General features: G+C 36.5%; 1 pseudogene; it reads left to right on the forward strand.

Moving 5' to 3' along the window:
* The first annotated feature begins 2,102 nt into the window (after positions 1-2,102).
* The window catches only part of LOC116904481, a 104,072-nt pseudogene continuing 86,718 nt past the window's right edge, over positions 2,103-19,456 (forward strand).

Below are 19,456 nucleotides of genomic sequence, written 5' to 3' on the forward strand. Positions count from 1 at the left end.
CCATATGTAGACTCATACAAAGGTTAAAAAAATTGATATTGAGCAAAGGAGTCCAGGCTTAACCTGGATTTTAAACAAATTGTAAGAAAAAGTGACACAGACATTCTTAAGAAAATAATAAGTCATATTAGGAGAAAATATTTGAATACAATTTTCTGATAAAGGGCCTGGATCCAAAACACACAAATACTTCTTGTGTCTCAATATTAGAAAAGCAATTTGGTGAAACAATGGTCAGCATACTGTAATGGACAATTCATCTAAAGTACGTGTACATCACAAATAAACACAAAGACAGCCACACAACTCACTAAATACCAGTAAACCCAAATATCCAGAAATCATAATAGAAAAAATAGAATGTGGAATAATTAAAATTCTCAAACTTCAAAGTCAACTACTCTGTAATTTTGATTGGAATACCACAGAGAATTAATAATTATCATTTCAGATTACGTTATTAGTGTCTTTCAAAATGAAATTATCTTTTATTTCTATTCAGTTTCATAACACTTTTGATCTGAGATCACTTGGACAAAGATCAAAGATTTTGTTCTTTTATTTCAAAAGCTCATAGAAATCCATTTTCACAATTGTCAGGTTTTCTACTGCTTTATCAAGAAAAATTATGTTTTCACAAACTTGAGAATCCAAATTTCAAGTCAGATATGAATTGTTTTATGTAACAGTAAACACCATAGACAACTATTTATATATACATTCTCAAGAATGGACGAGGCATTCTGTGTATATGTTGTAGCTGTAAGTTTTGTGTTTTGTGGGACTCAGGAGAGTGGGAGCACATCTGTCTTTTAGTCTTTGGCCTACTCTGGGGACTCCTTTCTTCCAAATGTTTTGCTTTGTTCTGCCTCTATATAAGGGCTTTTGCCTTTTCTTACTGTATTCTGTTTTGCCTGATGTGGTTCCTGTCTCTTGGAGGCCTACTCCTTTTTGAAGGAAAATAAAAAGGAGTGGATCAGGAAAAAGAGAGGGCATGAGGGAGGATTGGAGGAGTAGAGGGTACGGCAAAAGTTAATAGGATATATTGTATGAGAGAAAAACATGTTTTCATTAAAGAAGAATATCTCCATGTATTTAATTATGGATAAGTTCCTGTCACTTTTACTAAAGGCAGTCTTGATGTCAAAAAAATATAGTTTGCAGATTATCTTCTGTTCATTTGTATTCAATAAGAGAGTAAATAGAAATAGTATGTTGCTTTTTAAATTATTTTTTGAGGGTTGGGGATTTAGCTCAGTGGTAGAGTGCTTGCCTAGGAAGCGCAAGGCCCTGGGTTCGGTCCCCAGCTCCGAAAAAAAGAACCGGAAAAAAAATTATTTTTTGAGTTCACATTTTGAAAAGTGGCTTTTCATCATAGAAAAAGTAAAAATATAATTTCTTTCAGATGTATCTATTAAAAGGTCCTGTAGATATTTAAGATTTTCTGAGGATTTGGAAAGAATAATACATTACCATAGCAATTTAGCAATCACTCTAACAATATATTGGTAAGACCTTAATGAAAACATTAATGACCAATACATTCATAATAAAAATTTTAATGGTCTAATGTTATTCTGGGTTAAATACTTTTTCATTAATGAGAAAGTATCATCTGTTTTCCACTTATAATTTAATATAATACAAGAATACATACCATAGGCAACAATGAATCTATGAAGTAAGAGAAATACTGTTGGATATTACATTAAATACCCATTGTCTTTAAACAACACATAGTTATAAAAGAGTTGTTTCTATTTTCAAGATCTTTCTCAGAAAGTTAAATATTGTCTTTCTTGTTTCTTAAGAGTCTGCAGAACATCTCTCCAGGCTCTTCTAGCTTTCAGATTCTCCATTGAGAAACCTTATGTATGTATGTTGTGGTTATTGGCTTAGTGTTTTGCCGGAACTCCTACACTGTGAAAAGGGGTGTTTGTTTCTCTATTACCTACTCCTGGGACTTCTTTCCTCATAGTAGGTTGCTGTAAAAATGAGCTAATTTGTGTGTGTCTTTTATCTGCAGATCTGATATAGCTCCTGGACAGGTATGCACCTGTGCCAGGAACTCAAAGCAGAGTATCCAGGACAACCCCGTACTAATGGCACCCAATGTGGAAGGTGAGAGTCCACTAATAATTTAATTCTCAGATGAATTATCTACACACATTGCAGTACCATAATAGGGGGCAAGGACTGATTTCTCAGCAGAGAGCAGTGGTATCTCCAGAGTGTGAAACTGGAACAAAGAAACACAGCTGCCAACAGAAATTTACCCCAGGCTGCCTCCTTGGAGGAGACAGTGAGAAACAATCAATAAATCTGCCTGCTTACAGCTACCAGACAAATAAAGGATAGAGATTTGTAAATCTGACTTGGTTGTTTTTTAAGGATAGAAGAGAATATACAGATTTTGTCCGAGCCACATGGGAATTTCTTCCCATGATTCAAAACTGATAAAAAGAGCTTAAGATGAGAGGTAGAGAGCCAGATGGTGGATGCAGCAAACATTAAACTCCACAGAAGAGAGAAGTTAGGATGAAGGAATGAGTGAAGCTCTAAAGATATGTAAAATTCTTGCCAGGACAATTTCTCAGTATCGTTGAGCATGGTTGACATGGGATTTCTAGAATTGTCAACGTAGTATGATAAAAACTGGAGCCTGTAAATAGGCTTATAAAGAAAATAGAAGGGTATTTAATTAAAGTTAAATCAGAGATTATATAAATACTGAGGGTTTCAATTTAAAAAAATAGGTCAAAAGCAGGAGTTAGAGAACCTAGCTTATGTCAGACAGTAGAAACTTAGGCCTTAATAATTCTATATCAAGAACAGGACATACTATAATATGTATCTACAGTGATATCAATGTTAATTGTATTAAGAAACAAGCTTAGACCGATATAAAAAATAACTTAAGCCTTGAACTCATGTAGGTTGGGCCAGGAGACAGGAGAAACACAGTCTCAACAGATAACATTTACTTGCATTGTTCATTGTTTGAATGGATTTGATTACAAAAAATGAGTGTAGATATGAGTTTGGTGGTTGTGGTAAGGTTCCTCTAGAAGAGAGGTCGTTATACCCTAAATGAATTCCTGTTACTGGACCATGGACATGCTATTTTGTGAGAGAGGCTCTGTATTTGTGTTCACAGGAAAGGAATGAAAGCTATGGACCCCTTCCAGAGTGATATGGATCAGGTATGACAAAGAAAGGTCACCTGAACATCTTAAAAAATTCAAGAAAACAAAGGAGGACAGGTAACTGAATCTGCTGATCTCTATACATGGGAACAGCCCCATAACCAACTTAGACAGAAAAATGTCTCTAGCCAAAACTCGATTTAAAGTGAAGCAATAAATATTATTTATAGAATCGCTAAGATTCATTGTGCCCTCCATCATATGGCATGAATGAAGACTTTTACATTTGGTTATTGATAAAACTAACCCAGAAAAAAAGACAATTGTGTCTATCACTTGCTCACGCAATTAGCAAACTTTCATCCTTAACTGATCTGGGCACCTGACATAATCCAAACAAATATCTTAACGGTACTGAGATTTTGGTTGTGAGATTCATATATTATAGAATGTATAGTTTTGACAAGATTCATCCTCACAGACAGGAGCCTGACCAGCTGACCCACTCCCTGTTTCCTGATTCTTTACAAAGATTTGCTTCCAGAAGAGCTTCAGGAAATGCTACTGATTCGAGATGATCTTCCCTCATCCAACCTTTCAGATGGATCCAGTCATAACTTTGGTCAAAAACAGACTCAGAGCTACAGGAGAAATCTTCAAAATATAGGCGGAAAGGGAATTCAACCCATGGGTTTCACAGAAGGTAACTGAGCAACTAATCTGAGGGCAGATTTAGAGATGTTGAGGCAATAGTAAAGATAAGGTCAAGCTAGACACGGGAGACTTAGAAGGACTTAGCCATTGAGCAAGTAAAGCAGGTTAAAAATTAGATAATGTGGGTATAACTTTCACCCATGGATCTAAGATAGCTCCTGTGTGGGTGTACTCAACCTTGGTGTAAGGGGTTTGCCTTGTATTAATGTATCTTTTCAAGCCATGTTTAGTTGCCGTGCATGAAAGTCAGCTTTTGCTTTAAGGGAGTAGTAGATCTTGGGAAGAAGAAAGGTAAGAAGAAACCTTAGCATTTCTTCATGTTGCAGACAGAATATGCTGTATAAGTTGAAAATAATTAATACATAATTTAATATTACAGTTCTCTTAAGTAAATTAATTAAAAGTGATTTCATATATACAAGTAATATCCTATTTTCGAATCCTACATTAATAGATGGAGAGTCAGAAACGGAGAGTAAGAATGACAGAAAAAAGAAAGAGATGAAGAGAGAGAAAAATAAATACAATGATTGTAAATGTTATAGTATAAATAATGCATGAAATAAAAATTTTAAATCTAGTAAGCTCATTTATGTAGTCGATAAAAGCAGACTTGTATAAATAAATCCTAACAAAGAATAAATACCTTTATGTGTTCATTTTGAAGAGGCAACTGATCATGACTGACAATACAACATATGGTTAATTTGTATATTTAGGAAAACTAATTTTATCAATGATGTTTTATGACTTGCTGTTTGCCAGGGTACACAACTGTGATGGCTAATTGTGGTTGTCAACTAGCTTCATATGAGATTCACTGAGGCCAACAAACTAGCACATCTCTGAGGGATTTTTCTTTTTCCTTTAAAAAAATTATAAATACATTTTGGTCATGTTTACTCTCTTCCCAATTTCTCCCAATATCTATCTATCTATCTATCTATCTATCTATCTATCTATCTATCTATCCTTTATCTATCACCTTTCTCTCAAAATGAAACAAAAAAAATGCTCACAGAAACAAAAGCAAGTCCACAAAATCAAAAATAACAAAATCAAAATAAATGAGCAAAGGAAAAATAAGACAACAAATGCCCAAACACAGAATTATGAGACATAAATTCACAAGAATATCATCAATTTTGTTTTCTGTTGTCCACATTCTCCTAGAGATGGGGTTTGAGCTGAAGTGTGGCTACTATGTCTTGTGAGACTCCATGGTAGAAAACTGATTTTCTGTTTGTCAATAGTAAACTATTGCAGATATCTCTTTTATTGGGAGTGGGGAACTATTTCCACTTCCCATCTTATTGTTGACACCTCATATTCCATCACACTCTTACAATCTTTCCATCTCCCTCTTACAGATCTCCGACCCTTGAATGAAAACTTGGATGAAGACATGCCATTTCGGACTGAGTTCTCCCAATTCTCTTGTACTTTTGATAATGTTCTGTTGTGGGTCTTTGTGCTAATTCCTAGCCACTGAAAGAAGAAACTTCTTTGGTGATGGCTGAGTTAGATCTGTGGATAGAGCAGTATGTCATTAGGAATCAATTTATTGCTCTTTTTTAGGAGAATGTTATTATTCAGATCTGCCCCCCCCCTTTGGCCAGCTTTTTGGCCAGTTTGGAATCTATCTTATAAGCTAAGTTATAAATCCAATTAAACAAATTATGGGTTACTCCTTTAGCACTTGTACCAATATTGTAGCAAATTATCTCAAGGGCAGGTCACCATTATAAGATATAGAGTTTGTAGCTAGGGTAGTTTTATAGTTACCTTTCTCCTTTAGTAGTGTTGATGGTTCCTTCTAGTACCAGGAATGCTAGCCTCTAGTTAAGTAATATCTCAACTTCTCTGTGTTAATCTTCTTGATTTTCTCTTTTGATATAGGAGAACCCCATGGAAGAAGGAAGCTTTTTTTTCCTGGTTGACTTCATTGTTACTGGCCAGTTCATCTGCCTTGCTTTTGAGGTCTTCCTTCACTGGCATTCAAAGTTACTATCTTTTCAAGACCCACATATACTAAACACCAGCTAAGACCTATAAACTTGTGATGTGTAACAGTGAGTTAGGAGAAGATGAAGAACAAAATAATTTAAAATACAAAATTCATAAACATCTCCGCATTTTAGAGAGTTAAAATAGTAAAATATGAGAGTTCTTGGGACCACAGAAGGGAAAATATAAAAAAAAAAGTTAAAAGTTATTGTAAAGTGTTGTCAATATCTGCACATTTGTTTATCTAAAAACTTTAGCAATCTTTTAATAGAAACTTTACAAAGAGAGCTGCATAGATAAAACATAAATATATGTTTAATATATTTACTTAGGTAGGAAATGCAAGTTAAATTGCACAAGATGATGTCACTATGCTTCTACTAGTACAGTGAATTATTGAAGTTTTAGCCATCTGAAGATACCAAGTGTTGAAAAGAATGTAGCACTAATTGGAATTATCATATATCTGTGGTAGAAATGCACAGTGAGTTATCTTCTCTGTAGATGGTTTATCTGTCACATGTATTTTAAAAGTAATTTCCCTTGTGACCATCTAACTCAAATGTGCATTCTGAGGAGAAATCAAGTTATCAACTACACAAGTTTGTATTCTATTACAACATTTTTCATATCTGTTGAAAATTTGAAACAACCTAGCCAGCATCTACTATCACCCAAGTTTTTGATCTTACCCATGCTGACTGGTATGATGTAGAATCTCAGTGTTGTTTGGATTTGTATTGCCCTGATGACTAAAGATGTTGAACATTTCTTTAGGGGATTGCTGGCCATTTGAGAATCCATAGTTGAAAATTCTTTTTGTTAGTTCTGGTCACCATTTTTAATAGAATTATTTGGTTCTCTGGAGTCTCATTTCTTGAGTTCTTTGTATATACTGGATATTAGCCCTCTATCAAATGAAGAATTGGTAAAGATCATTACCCAATCTGTAGAATGCCATTTTATCCTAATGATAGTGTCCTTAACCTTACAGAAGTTTCTTAATTTTATGAGATCTTATTTGTCAATAGTTGATCTTAGAACCTGAGCCTTCGGTGTTCTGCTCAGGAAATTTTCCCCTATGCTGGCCTGTTTGAGACTCTTTCCTACTTTCTCTTCTATTAGATTTAGGGTAACTGGTTTTATGTGGAGGATCTTGATCCTCTTGGACTTGAACTTTATATGAGGAGACAAAAATGGATCAATTTGCATTTTTCTACATGCAGACCACCAGTTGAACCAACATCATATGTTGAATATGCCATATTTTCCCCCCACTGGATGGTTTTGGCTTCTTTGTCAAAGATCAGGTGACCAAAGGTGGGTGGGCTTATTTCTGTGTCTTTAATTCTATTCCATTGATATACCTTTCTGTCTCTATACCAATACCATACTGTTTTTATCACTATTGCTCTGTATTAGAGCTTGAGGTCAAGAATGATGATTGTCCCAGAAGTTCTTTTATTTTTGAGTATAGTTTTTGCTATCCTGGGTTTTTTGTTATTTCAGTTGAATTTAAGAATTGTTCTTTCTATCTCTGTGAAATTCTACCTTGAAACCAGCTATAATACTCCTGGTCATATACCCAAAATATGGGCCAACATTTAAAAAGGACACAAACTCCTCTATGTTCATAGCAGCCTTATTTATATTAGCCAGAATATGTTATTTATATATATTGTTTATAATAGTAGAATTACTCTACTATTAAAATCAATGACTTCATGAAATTTTCAGGAAAATGGATGGAACTAGAAATTATCATCCTGAGTGAAATAACCCCATCACAAAAGAACACACATGGTATGTACTCCCTGATAAGTAGATATTAGTCCAAAATCCCTTGGAATACCCATGATGCATCTCACAGAGCATATGAAGCTCAAGAAGGTGGAAGACGAAAGTATGGATGTTTTCAACCTATTTAGAAGGGAAAACAAAATAATTATGGAAGGTAGAAGGAGTCAAGGGCCTGGAAGGGAGTTTTGAGGGTGAAAAAAAAGGCATACAGGATCAGGAATGGGAGGAAACAGGGGAGAAGTATGGAGGGTCAGGAGGTTGAACAGAGGTACGTAGGAGTACAGGATGGAGACCTGGTGGTAGGCCCTAGAAAGTCCCAGATGTCAGGGAAGCAAGAAGTACCCAGTACCCATCAGAGATGACATTAGCCGAAATACCCAACAAAGGGCAGAGAGAACCTTTAGAGACCATATCCAGTAGGTAGGCATGACCCTAGGTTGAAAGATGGAGCTATCCACCTAACTCAAAAATTTAAACTAGAATTAATTCTGTCTAAAGGAAATACAGGAACAAAATGTGGAGCAGAGACTGAAGGAAAGGCTTTCCAAAGTCTGCCCCAGATAGGGATCTTTCCCATCTGCAGACACAAAACCCTTACATTATTGCTGTTTTCAAGAAGCACTTGCTGACAAGAGCCTGGTACAACTGTTCCCCGAGAGACTCTGGCAGAGCCTGACCAATACAGATGTAGATGCTCGCAGCCAACCATCAGACTGAACCCAGGGACCCCAATGGAAAAATTAGGGGAAGGACTGAAGGAGCTGAAGGGAATTACAGCCATATAGGAAGAAGAAAAATATCAACTAACTGGATAACCCAGAGATCCCAGGAACTAAACCACAAGACAAAGAATACACATTGAGGGACCCATGGCTCCAGCTGCATATGTAGCAGAGAATTGTCTCTTTTGACATCAGGAGCCCCTTGGTCCTCTTGAGGCTCCATGACCCATGGTAGGGGAATGCTAGGACGCTGAGGCAGGGGGAGGAAGAGAGGATGGGGGTTTGTGGAGGGGAAACTGGGAAGCACGATAACATTTGAAATGTCAATAAAAATAATCAATAAAGATGAAAAAAGAAAACCTTATAGATGTTGTTCCAATAGAGTGGACATTTAAATCATCATTAATTTACATTCTAAAATTTCATTACCTGGAAGGTTGTTATGATAACCCAATGAGTAAAAGCACCTGCTATGCAAGCAGGAGGAAATTAATTAAATCCCACTATACATTTATCAAGACAGTCATGAAAGCAGATATGTGGGACTGGGAAGCAGAATCAAGCAGATAAACAATAAGCTGTATATCTGTATATCTGTATGTCTCTCATTGGCCTGTATGAACTTGTCTGTTTCAGGTTCAGTGCGAGATAATGCCTAAGGTTGTGAAACATAGACCAACAGAAGAATATATCTAATGTCTTCCCTATATACCCATATGAAAATTGACAAGAATACATACCTACAGATACATATTCATGGAACACAGACATATACTGAAGACACCAACATAAGCAAACAGGTCTCACCATACAAATGCACACAAGTAAACTTATATTTCAAAAGTTTGCCTCCAAAACTTAATATTTAAAATCATAAACCATTTATATCAAGCAATAAAGATCTCCTAAACAGCAGTTTTATGATGGTTGTGGGGTTGAGTTTATACTAATTGATAGATTTGTCCAATAAGAAATATAGAGCCCAAAATAGATTTAGGAAACAGATTGCCTACAATACTAAGAAATTTTGCACAGGGCATCAAAGCAACAGCTAAAACTGTCAGTTTTTACTATGGGTGCATCACAGGAGAGAAAGTGACTACATTTTGGAGTTTTTGGTAGCCTCATCTCTCATCCCCTTTGGGGGAGAAACATTACTTTTATCTCTGGGAAGATTAGTGAATATTTCATGGAAAAAAAATGATTCTGCTGTCACGGCTGACTTTTTTATACAGAGGCCCATCTTTGCAGGCTCTCCTAGAGTATTAAAATATCTGAAAATTTGATTAATGCCCAGATATTAAGAAATGTGGCACAGAGAAACTGTCTCAAAATAACAAAAATTGGAAATTATAGGAAAATTGCTTCCCACATATTTCTAAGTTTGCCATTGATTTTTCTATCTTTCTGTAATCACATTATAGATATTAAACTTCATATTTATATTCCTGTGATGTTCTTTGTTTGGATATTACAAATGATGTTAATGATGAGGTTTATTAGAATTGGAGTGGACTAATATGCATTGTATTTTTCTGTCTTAAGAAGATCTTCCACTAAATGTGATAGTGGCCAACAGCAACAGCTGCATCTGCAGAACTGTAACAAAACAGGTCTGCTTTATAATTTTCTAAACACAGGGATCCCTTCCTATGTGAGCCACTATTGCAAAATTCTTGTGACTAAACAGAACTTTATTCAGTAATATTTGCTGTTTATGTTTGTTAAATTACTTATAAAGAAAAATAAATTTGTCTCTGAAAAAAAATCATTGAAATTCAGATATGCTTCTCTTAAACATTTGCTACTTGTTCTTTCACAACCCTACCTGTGTTTGCTACCACAGTCTTGCATGCATGAGCTAAGGAGCATGAAACAGAGCAGGTGATATATACAAATATCATTTCAGCTGTAATTTGATAAACATGCTCTTTGCTTCTGCATAGTTAATGAGAAAAAAAATGACATGACAGTGATAAATTAGCAGATCAGTAACCTAACTAATTGAAACACAATAGGGGGTAAGGATTTAGCTGTGAGTTTGTTTATGTTTCTTAATTTTGTTATTAAACTTTCTTTTCTAGTTGCTTTGAAAATAGTTTAATAGTTAAAAGTGATCAATTCTTTATGATATAAACATTTCTAGAATTCCGTGATTTTTTTCAACCTCAAACATTAACCCTGTCTGTCTTTAAATTTCTGTATTTCCTTTTTCTTCCACAATTCTGTATGAATTTGCATTTGTATTTGTTACATAGACAAAGACAATGAAGCATGTATTGAGCTAACATCTTACATATATCAACTATAGCTTTTAAAATTATAGTCTAAATAAGAACTGTAATTTCCTGACTTTCATGCTTGAAAATTACACAGTGGGTACAAATTAATCATTTGGATTATTTTATTTAAATAATTTTTATAATGAAATCAATTAATGTTTCATTTTCCAAATGTATTTATTTTTTCATTTTAGTAATATCAATGGAGTTGGTTGCTTTTAATGATGTTCAGCAAATTAATTAAATAATTTATGCTAATATGACAGAGAATATAACGTCATTACAAAAATTCCATAGGCAAAACATGGCAAAATATGAAGAGCTTTACAGAATGGAAACGCTGATTAACACACCTTTTAAAGTCAATTTAAGCCACACAAAGCTTGACATGACAGTACCCCACTCAAGAAGGCATCAATGTTATGTTTAAAAATACATGGAAGCAATGACATAAATCAGAGGATTTATATAACCAGGGGACCTCAAAACAGTCCAGCTTCTTAACATTCTGCTGTGTGTCTGATAAGCTCTGAATATGGCAAGTGTTAGGATTCCCGGCAAACAGACTAGACAGAGAAGAAAACCATTTGGTTAATGACAGAAAATATTAGAAGAACTCAAGGTAGACGCAGAGAACCAAATTGCCCTATTAAAAAATAGAGTACATGTAGGGTTATAGTCAGGTCCACCTCTAACTGCTCTTACCCCCCCAAACACACACACCATTTTCAATGGTTAAGTGTTGGTTGTATGAAAGCCACAGGACACCTCTCGGGGGGGGGGGGGCAGTCTGAGGCACAAGACAGCCAGAGCTGGCTTGGGTGTCCCAGGGACTGTGACAAGGCCAGGGACGTTTGGTTCTCGGGTTCATAGGCATCTGGGTGCTGCTGGAAGCCACAGTAGAGCTGAGAATGGGTGGGGGCCCTGTCAACTGGACCTAGCTCAGGGCTGAGGGTGGAGAGGGAGCACTGGCTGGTTCTTGGGGGGTAAGTATTTGGCTTGATGGTGGTAGGCTGCAGGCTTGAGCTTGGCTTGGTGGTGGCCGCAGCTGGGAGCACAGGGATGCCTTGTATGGGAGATTAGATGGCAACTCTGTAGGTGCAGGCTTTTTCTGTGGCCCCTCACAGAAAATCCCCTTGAAAAGAGGTAGCCCATAGCTTTAAGACATTTGTTGTCATGGCACGCAAAATAGAGGAGGAAAACAATACCCAGCTTCTCAGGGTGGGCCTGAGATTAAATATGTTTTGCAGGGAAGAGTGTCTAGGAATGAAAAGTTTATTGACCAAGCTTGCAGGCCTTTATGTACCTTATTAAAATGGAGATCTGTCTTCAGCCTACTTGTGGTCATATTCTCTACCTGTGAAGAGGTTTGGGGCATAAACCTTACATGACTGATAGCCACAAATATATGCAGGGCTGTGGCTAGTGATGGTTACATGGTTTCTGGGGAGTCAGGCAAAACACCTACTGTCCCAGGACTTCTAGCCTTAGCTCAACTGGGAACCAGGCTGTGTTTCATGGTTCAACGGGTACAGAGCTAAACAAAGAATTCTCAACTGAGGAATCTCAGTTTAGCTAAGACTCACCTAAAGAAATGTTAAACATCCTTAATCATCAGTGGTCAGGTATGCCTGCATAGCTAACCTGTTACCCCACATCGGCAAGGGCCTGCAGACTAAAAAGAAAACATGTACACGGGTCACCCATTTCCAGCAAGTGTCACTAAGGCTTTACTGAGATCTCCTTTTATATCCAAGGCAAGAGTCCCAATCTTTAAGTTTCCCTTGTAACACCAAAGCACAACCATAACTCTGGAAAGCAAAACTCAACCTCCAACAAACCATCTATTCTCCAAAATCCAGTCTCTCCAAAACACCAAGTCCATTCCCCATGTTTTAAAGTTTGACGACCAATTCTTGCAAATGAACAAAAGATGGTGCGGGCTCTAATTTCTCAACAAAGAGACATTGCCCTAAATTCTTTTATAAGTGTGGTTTCTAGGATAACAATTATATTAAAATATTATTCCAATTTAGACCTGTTTTCTTGGGTTGGCTCATGCCACATGTTGTCTAAAAATTACTCCATGCGAATTATGAGGTTTAAGCCAACTTTGTATGTTACCAATGTTACAAATTTTTAACCATACCCAATAACTTAAAAGCCAGTAAACTATAATCAAGACATATAAACCGTATTATACATTTAAAACTAATCAGAAGCAAAAATGGAGTGACTACACATATTAATATTTAGATCAAACACCATTTTTACCTTTTCTAACGGTGATTTTAAGAGAAGCACCTTGTCACCTGTTGAATCCAATTAATCAGTCAAAGATTTTTCTAAGAGAAACGGCCATCACTGTTCCATTACCATAAGAGAAAGTTCCATTACCATAGAAGCTGTGAAGCTCCTGGTGCCTTTAAGATCTGCTAGTGTAAAAGTTTAGCCAGCCCTCTGGGGAGCTTCCCAGTGGACTTAGGCTCCTAGCTACAGATGCAGAGCTCCAAAAGCCAAGTGAAACTGCTTTTTATTTATTTGCTCCTTTCTTGAAAGGAGTTAAAACTGCATCAATGGGTGGATCAACCAGCATTTAAAGTTTTAACCATTTTTCTTAAACATGAAACACAAAACATGCAAGCAATGAGAAGCAAAACCCAGACATAAATTGACATAGATGGACAGCTTGGTACACCGAGGACAGACAACAGACATAGAGGAAAAGAACTATATGGTGTCCCAACTGTGTGCTGCTCCCATGGCGGTCCCTGAAACACTTACTTTCAGTTTGCTCGATCAATTCGCTCCTTTTCTTTTGTGCACTCTGGAGCGGTCCTTCAGCTTCGCCCTTCTTTCCGATCTTGGTGGGACCTCCACTTGTCAGCTATGCCTGCATAGCTAACCTGTAACCCCGAGCTGGTGTGGGCCTGCAGATTAAAAAGAAAACATGTACATGGGTCACCCATTTCCAGTGAGTGCCACTAAGGCTTTACTGAGATCTCCTTATATATCCAAGTCAAAAGCAGTGGAAAACAACAAAGCAAGTGAAAATCCCCAACCAGGAAAACAGGAAAAGTCTGTGTGTTGGAAAGTTCAGGGCCCAATCAGGGACATAAAAAACTTCTTAACAACAATAAGCTGGAAAGCTTGGTAGGAAGGAAGGGTGCCATGCCATGGAAAATTTGAGCCCCAAATCAGGGGCTAAGAGAAGCTGCCAAGGGTGTAAACAACTTCTTGCTATAGCAGGCTAAAAGGCTCAGCGAGGGGGAAGGGAAACACCAAGGTAGGGCCAAACAATTAGGGAAATACAAATGAAAACAACCTGAGATTCTGCCTCAGACCAGTCAGAATGACTAAGATCAAAAACTCAGGTGAAAGCAAATGCTGATGAAAATATGGAGAAAGAGTAACACTCTTCCATTGCTGGTGGGATTGCAAGCTGGTACAAACACTTTGGAAATCAACCTCAAGCTTCCTCAGAAAATTGAACACAGCTATACCACTCCTGGGCATATACCCAAAAGATGCTCCAACACATAATACGGAAACATGCACCACTATGCTCATAGTAGCCCTATTTATAATAGCCAGAAGCTAGAAACAACCTAGATGCACCTCAACAGAAGAAATGATACAGAAAATGTGATACACAGTGGAGTACTACTCAGCTATTAAAAACAATTTCAGGAAATTCTTAGGCAAATGGATAGAACTAGAAAATATCATCCTGAGTGAGGTAAACCAGTCACAAAAGAAGACACATGGTATATACTCACTGATAAATGGTTATTAAGCAAAAATCTCAGAACACCCATAAACAACTCACAGACCATATGAAACTCAGGTAGAAGGAAAACCAAAGTGTGGATGCTTTGTTCCTAATTAGAAGTAGGAAAAATATAATCATGGGAGGTAGAAGGAGGGAGGGAGGAACCTGGAAGGAAGAGGAATGACTTGGAAAAATGGGGGGAAGGATTAAATGTGGGAGGAGACTAGGAAGAAGTAGAGAGGATAAGGAAATTGAATAAAGATGTGCAGCAGTGGGGTTTGGGGTACTGGGGGTAACCACTAGAAAGTTCCTGATGTCAGGAAAGTAAGAAGCTCCCAGGCCACAGCAGGGACAGCATTAGCTGAAATAACCAACAAAGGGGGAGAAAGAATTTATACAGACCTTATCCAGAGGTTAGGCAGGGCTCCTGGTCGAGGTATGGGTCCTCAAAAATCAAAAATATTAACACAGAATTGTTCCTGTGTAAAAGAAATGCAGGTACATAGAATGCAACAGAGGCAGAAGGAAAGGCCATTCAGAAACTACCCTACCATCGCTTCTCGGCCTTTTGGCTAAGATCAAGTGCAGAAACTACCCTACCTTGGGAGTCAATCCATCTAAAGATACAGCAACATGAAATGAGAAACACAGGTTCCATATCCTCTAAGCCAGGTTTTTCTGCTTTTCTCATTATATGTATTTATAGACATAAAAAATACTTCATTATCTCTGAGCTGCTGTATCCCTAAGAAAGTTGTTCTTTTAAATTAATTAATTTTGATAAACTTAGCCTTCTATTCTGCAAAATAATAAATGCAGATACTACTTACTAGTATACATGATGGAGATTTTCAAAGAAGTCAGCAGAAAAAAATGTTCTGGGATAAAAATAAACATATCTATTATCTATCACACACACACACACACAAACACACACACACACAAATGTTCCATATATATGTTCCATGTATGTTCTCTTTTTTTTTCATAAAAATCTAAGGTAGGAGGAATTACACTCAGTAAAGAACATTTACACAATTGAGTAAATGTTAAAAATAATGACTTCATGAAACTCATAGGCAAATCGATAGAACTAGGAAATATCTTGAGTGAGGTAACCCAATCACAAAAGTACACACATGGTATGCTCTCACTGATAAGTGGATATTAGCCCAAATCTTGCAATGCCCAAAATACAATTCACAGGCCATATGAAGCTCAAGAAGGAAAAATAAAAATAAAAATAAAAAGAAATAAAAAAATACTATTACCTTTTTCTACTTTAGAAATTCACACACATGGTTTTTAGATTTTTTAAATTATTTCTCTTACTTTTTTCAAATTTTAACATAGTTACAACATTCTTCCATCCCCTTTCTTTCTTCAAACCCTGCTGTATAACAATTCTTGTTCTCTTTTAAATTCAAGGTATCCATCTTATATTATGTTACATACATACATACATACATACATACGCGCGCACACACACACACACACACACACACACATATATATATATATATGGAATATATATTCCTAAATACATAAATATAAACAACTTCATTTGTATACTGCTTCTTGCATGTTTTCATGATTGACTGTCTTTCCTTTTAAGGCAATAATTTTCAACCTTCCTAATTCTGTGACCCTTGTAATACATTTTCTCATGTTGTGGACAACCCAATCATAAAATTATTACATTGCTACTTCATAACTGTAATTTTACTATTGTACATTGAAATGTAAATAATTTTGAAGTTAGAGATTTGCCAAAGGGATCGAGACCCACAGGGTAAGAATTCTTTTAATGTGGAAGCACTCTTTGCTGGAATAGTAAGCAGAGTTATTTTTGGTGGCTTGGTGGAATAGATAAATGACACACAATGTACACTGTGTGCAATGTATAGGTTTTGTTTTACACTCTGAGCTTTGAGCTTTGATTTTTTTCTTCAGTAGAAGGAGGGTTATCTGTAAGAGCATTTGTTTTAAAATCTGAGCAAATACTAGTCAAAGAACAGATACATCTCACATCTGTACAATATAAAATGCTGTAATACAATACAGTTTATCTTCACTATGGATGATTTTACAACTAAAACAGAAATTAAGAAGCTCTGTGTGATGCTTTAATTACATAACACAGAAAAACATATCCACGTGTATGTTTATATATTATATATATAAGGAAATGCAAATATTATCAGTTAATGACACATTGAAAACACCTGTGCACATATTCATATAAGAATATTCATGAAGATATTAAGGAATAATAACTAAGTTTGGATAGAAACAATGAGTAATGTCAAGTATTTATTTAAAAATTGAATTTATTGATACTAAGATTTATATATAAAATCTCAAGTCTTTAGTGTATGTCTCAATGTATATATGAATTCTCTCAGTGGAGGCAATTTTCTTATTTATTTATTTATTTATTTATTTATTTATTTACATCCAGACTGCAATTTTTCTTCCCTCTTCTTATCCTGGTCTGAAAGGACAGGCCTCCCTGTATATCAACCAGCCATGGCACATCAAGTTTCAGTAATACTAGACACCTCCTTCACTATTAAGACTAGAGAAAGCAACTCAGTGGAAAGAAAGGTTTCAAAAGGCAGGCAACATAGTATAAGACAGCTCCTGCTCCCCCTGTTAGATATAGACAAGAAGACCAAGCTGCACAATTGTAAAACATATGCAGTGGGTCCAGTTCAGATCTATGCAGCCTCCCTTGTTGGTTGTTTAGTCTCAATGAGCACTATGAGACCAGGTTTTGATTCTGTGGGTTTTCTGTGGTGTTCTTAATCCCTCTGGTTCTTACGATTCTTCATCCTCTTCTTCCAAATGATTCCCCAAGTTCTACCTAATGTTTGGCTCTGGGACTCTGCATCTGTTCCTATCAGTTGCTGAATGAAGCCTCCATCATTACATTTGGGCGCTGATCTATGTGTATAGTAGAATATCATTAGATCATTTGGAATCATTTCATTGACTATATTTTTCTTTTTCTGTTAGTAGTGTTTGCTTCTATCCTAGGTCTCTGGGCAATTCAGCCTTTAGATCATAGAATTCCAGGCAATGTCAGGGGTTGATCCCTCTCACAGCATGTTTATTTAACTGGACCAACAATTAGTTGGCCACTCCCACAATTTCTGCCCCATTCTTGCCCCAGCGCATCTTGTAGGAAGAGTAAGTTGTAGGTCAAAGTTTTGTGGCTGGACTGAGGGTCCTGATCACCCACAGGAAGTCTCCTCATGTTACAGGTAATGGCAAGTTCAAACTATATATTCCTCATTACTAAAAATCCTAGCGAGGCACACCCTCGTAGATTACTCGGAGATCTCATCGTACTAGGTTCTAGCTCAAATTATAGATGTCCCCAGTTTCACTTGTCTCTTCCAGTACTCTCTGCCTCTGTTCTCTCCCCATCTGATACTTCTTGTTTCCCTATCGCCATCTTTATCCCTCATCCAGACATTCCCCAACCTTTTGCCCTTCCTTTCCACACACATGTCCATTCTTGCCTTTCCACTCACATGTCTATTATATATTCCCTTCACAGTACAAACATCTTCTAGCACCACTCAAATCAAACAATAGACTATTAGTGTAATAGAAAATGCAAGCATGACATGGAAGCTAGCCTACCTGGAACACTGTATTTCTAAGTAAGAAACATAGTATACCATGCTCTTGATTAGTCAGAGAAGTCAGAACCCTGAATTCTGAAGTCATATGAGTAGGCAATAGAGGGCTTGCTGACATGTATGGTCTCTCCATGTCTCCTTTAATGTGTTTATTCCACATAAAGAGTCTGGTGGTAAGACTACTCACTGTCCAATATGAGGTAATGTACTAACCAATCACAAGCAACAGGCTTCTGTCATATGAGTAGTTGTTTCCATGCAATAAAGCCGAGGCTGTTCCCTGAAACTGACTCTATGGTGGTTTTTTTTCTGTGCCTTTTATTGAACCACTGATATTGCCAAGGTCAACAAGGCAAAATTAGCAGAGGTCACCAAATGGGCTTTAGTGAAGAAAGAAAAGCCAACTGAATGACACAGCTCATTGACAATATAAAAGCATCTGAGCTCAATTTAATCTTTGTAAGTTAGTGAGTCATTGGTATAGGAGAGAAAATGAAAAACTCAAATTTAACTATCAGTAAGATAACTGTGAAGTATATGCTCTATAAAATGGTGCACAATTACAGGTCTCGAGAACAATTTCATTAGTATGTGAGAGACACTATGAAGGCAGCCTAAACTACCAAACTCTAAGTGAACCTTGTATATACTTATTCATGAGAGGTTTCTCATGAACATATTCAAAATTTTCATTGAAAGGTGTACATATTTGAAGTTAGGCAGAAGACTGTATCTAAAATATCATGAATATAAGAGGAACTTCAGAATGTGGGACATAAATAATTTTAGGGAAATAAATAAAAAGGAATATTAATATAGTTAGAATTTATAAAAAGAAAAATCTTGGAGTGCTGGAGAGATGGCTCGGAGCTTAAGAGCACTGGCTGCTTTTGCAGACGTCCCGAGTTCAATTCCAAGCAACTGAATCGTGGCTCACAACCCTCTATAGTGAGTTCTGATACCCACTTCTGGCATGTAAAATATGCTTTTCTCTCTTTCTATTCTACTTTTACAATAATCCATGGTAAAGTAAACAGTAGTGTGGTTGGTGGTCCTAAGAAACTTTCTAGACCATGAAGCATACAGGAAATTTATGTGACTGAAGTATTTCCACCATCAGGACAGGAGGGTCAGAAGTGCAGATATTTTCAGAACTAGATGATAATAGGCATTAACTATAACAAATGCCCCATGGTTGAGTTTATTATGAAGATCAGCATTTGAAATTCAGAGACAGCAATAATGATGAATGGTTTTACAAAAGGAAAAATTTGTCTCCTATTGTAGGCAGACTCATTTAATTCATTTTATACAGTGATGCCCTCAGTTACCATATCTTTTAGCATTTCTAGAACTTTCTTGG

This window comes from Rattus rattus, chromosome 6 (assembly GCF_011064425.1).
Source record: "Rattus rattus isolate New Zealand chromosome 6, Rrattus_CSIRO_v1, whole genome shotgun sequence".
In the NCBI taxonomy this organism is placed as follows: Eukaryota; Metazoa; Chordata; class Mammalia; order Rodentia; family Muridae; genus Rattus; species Rattus rattus.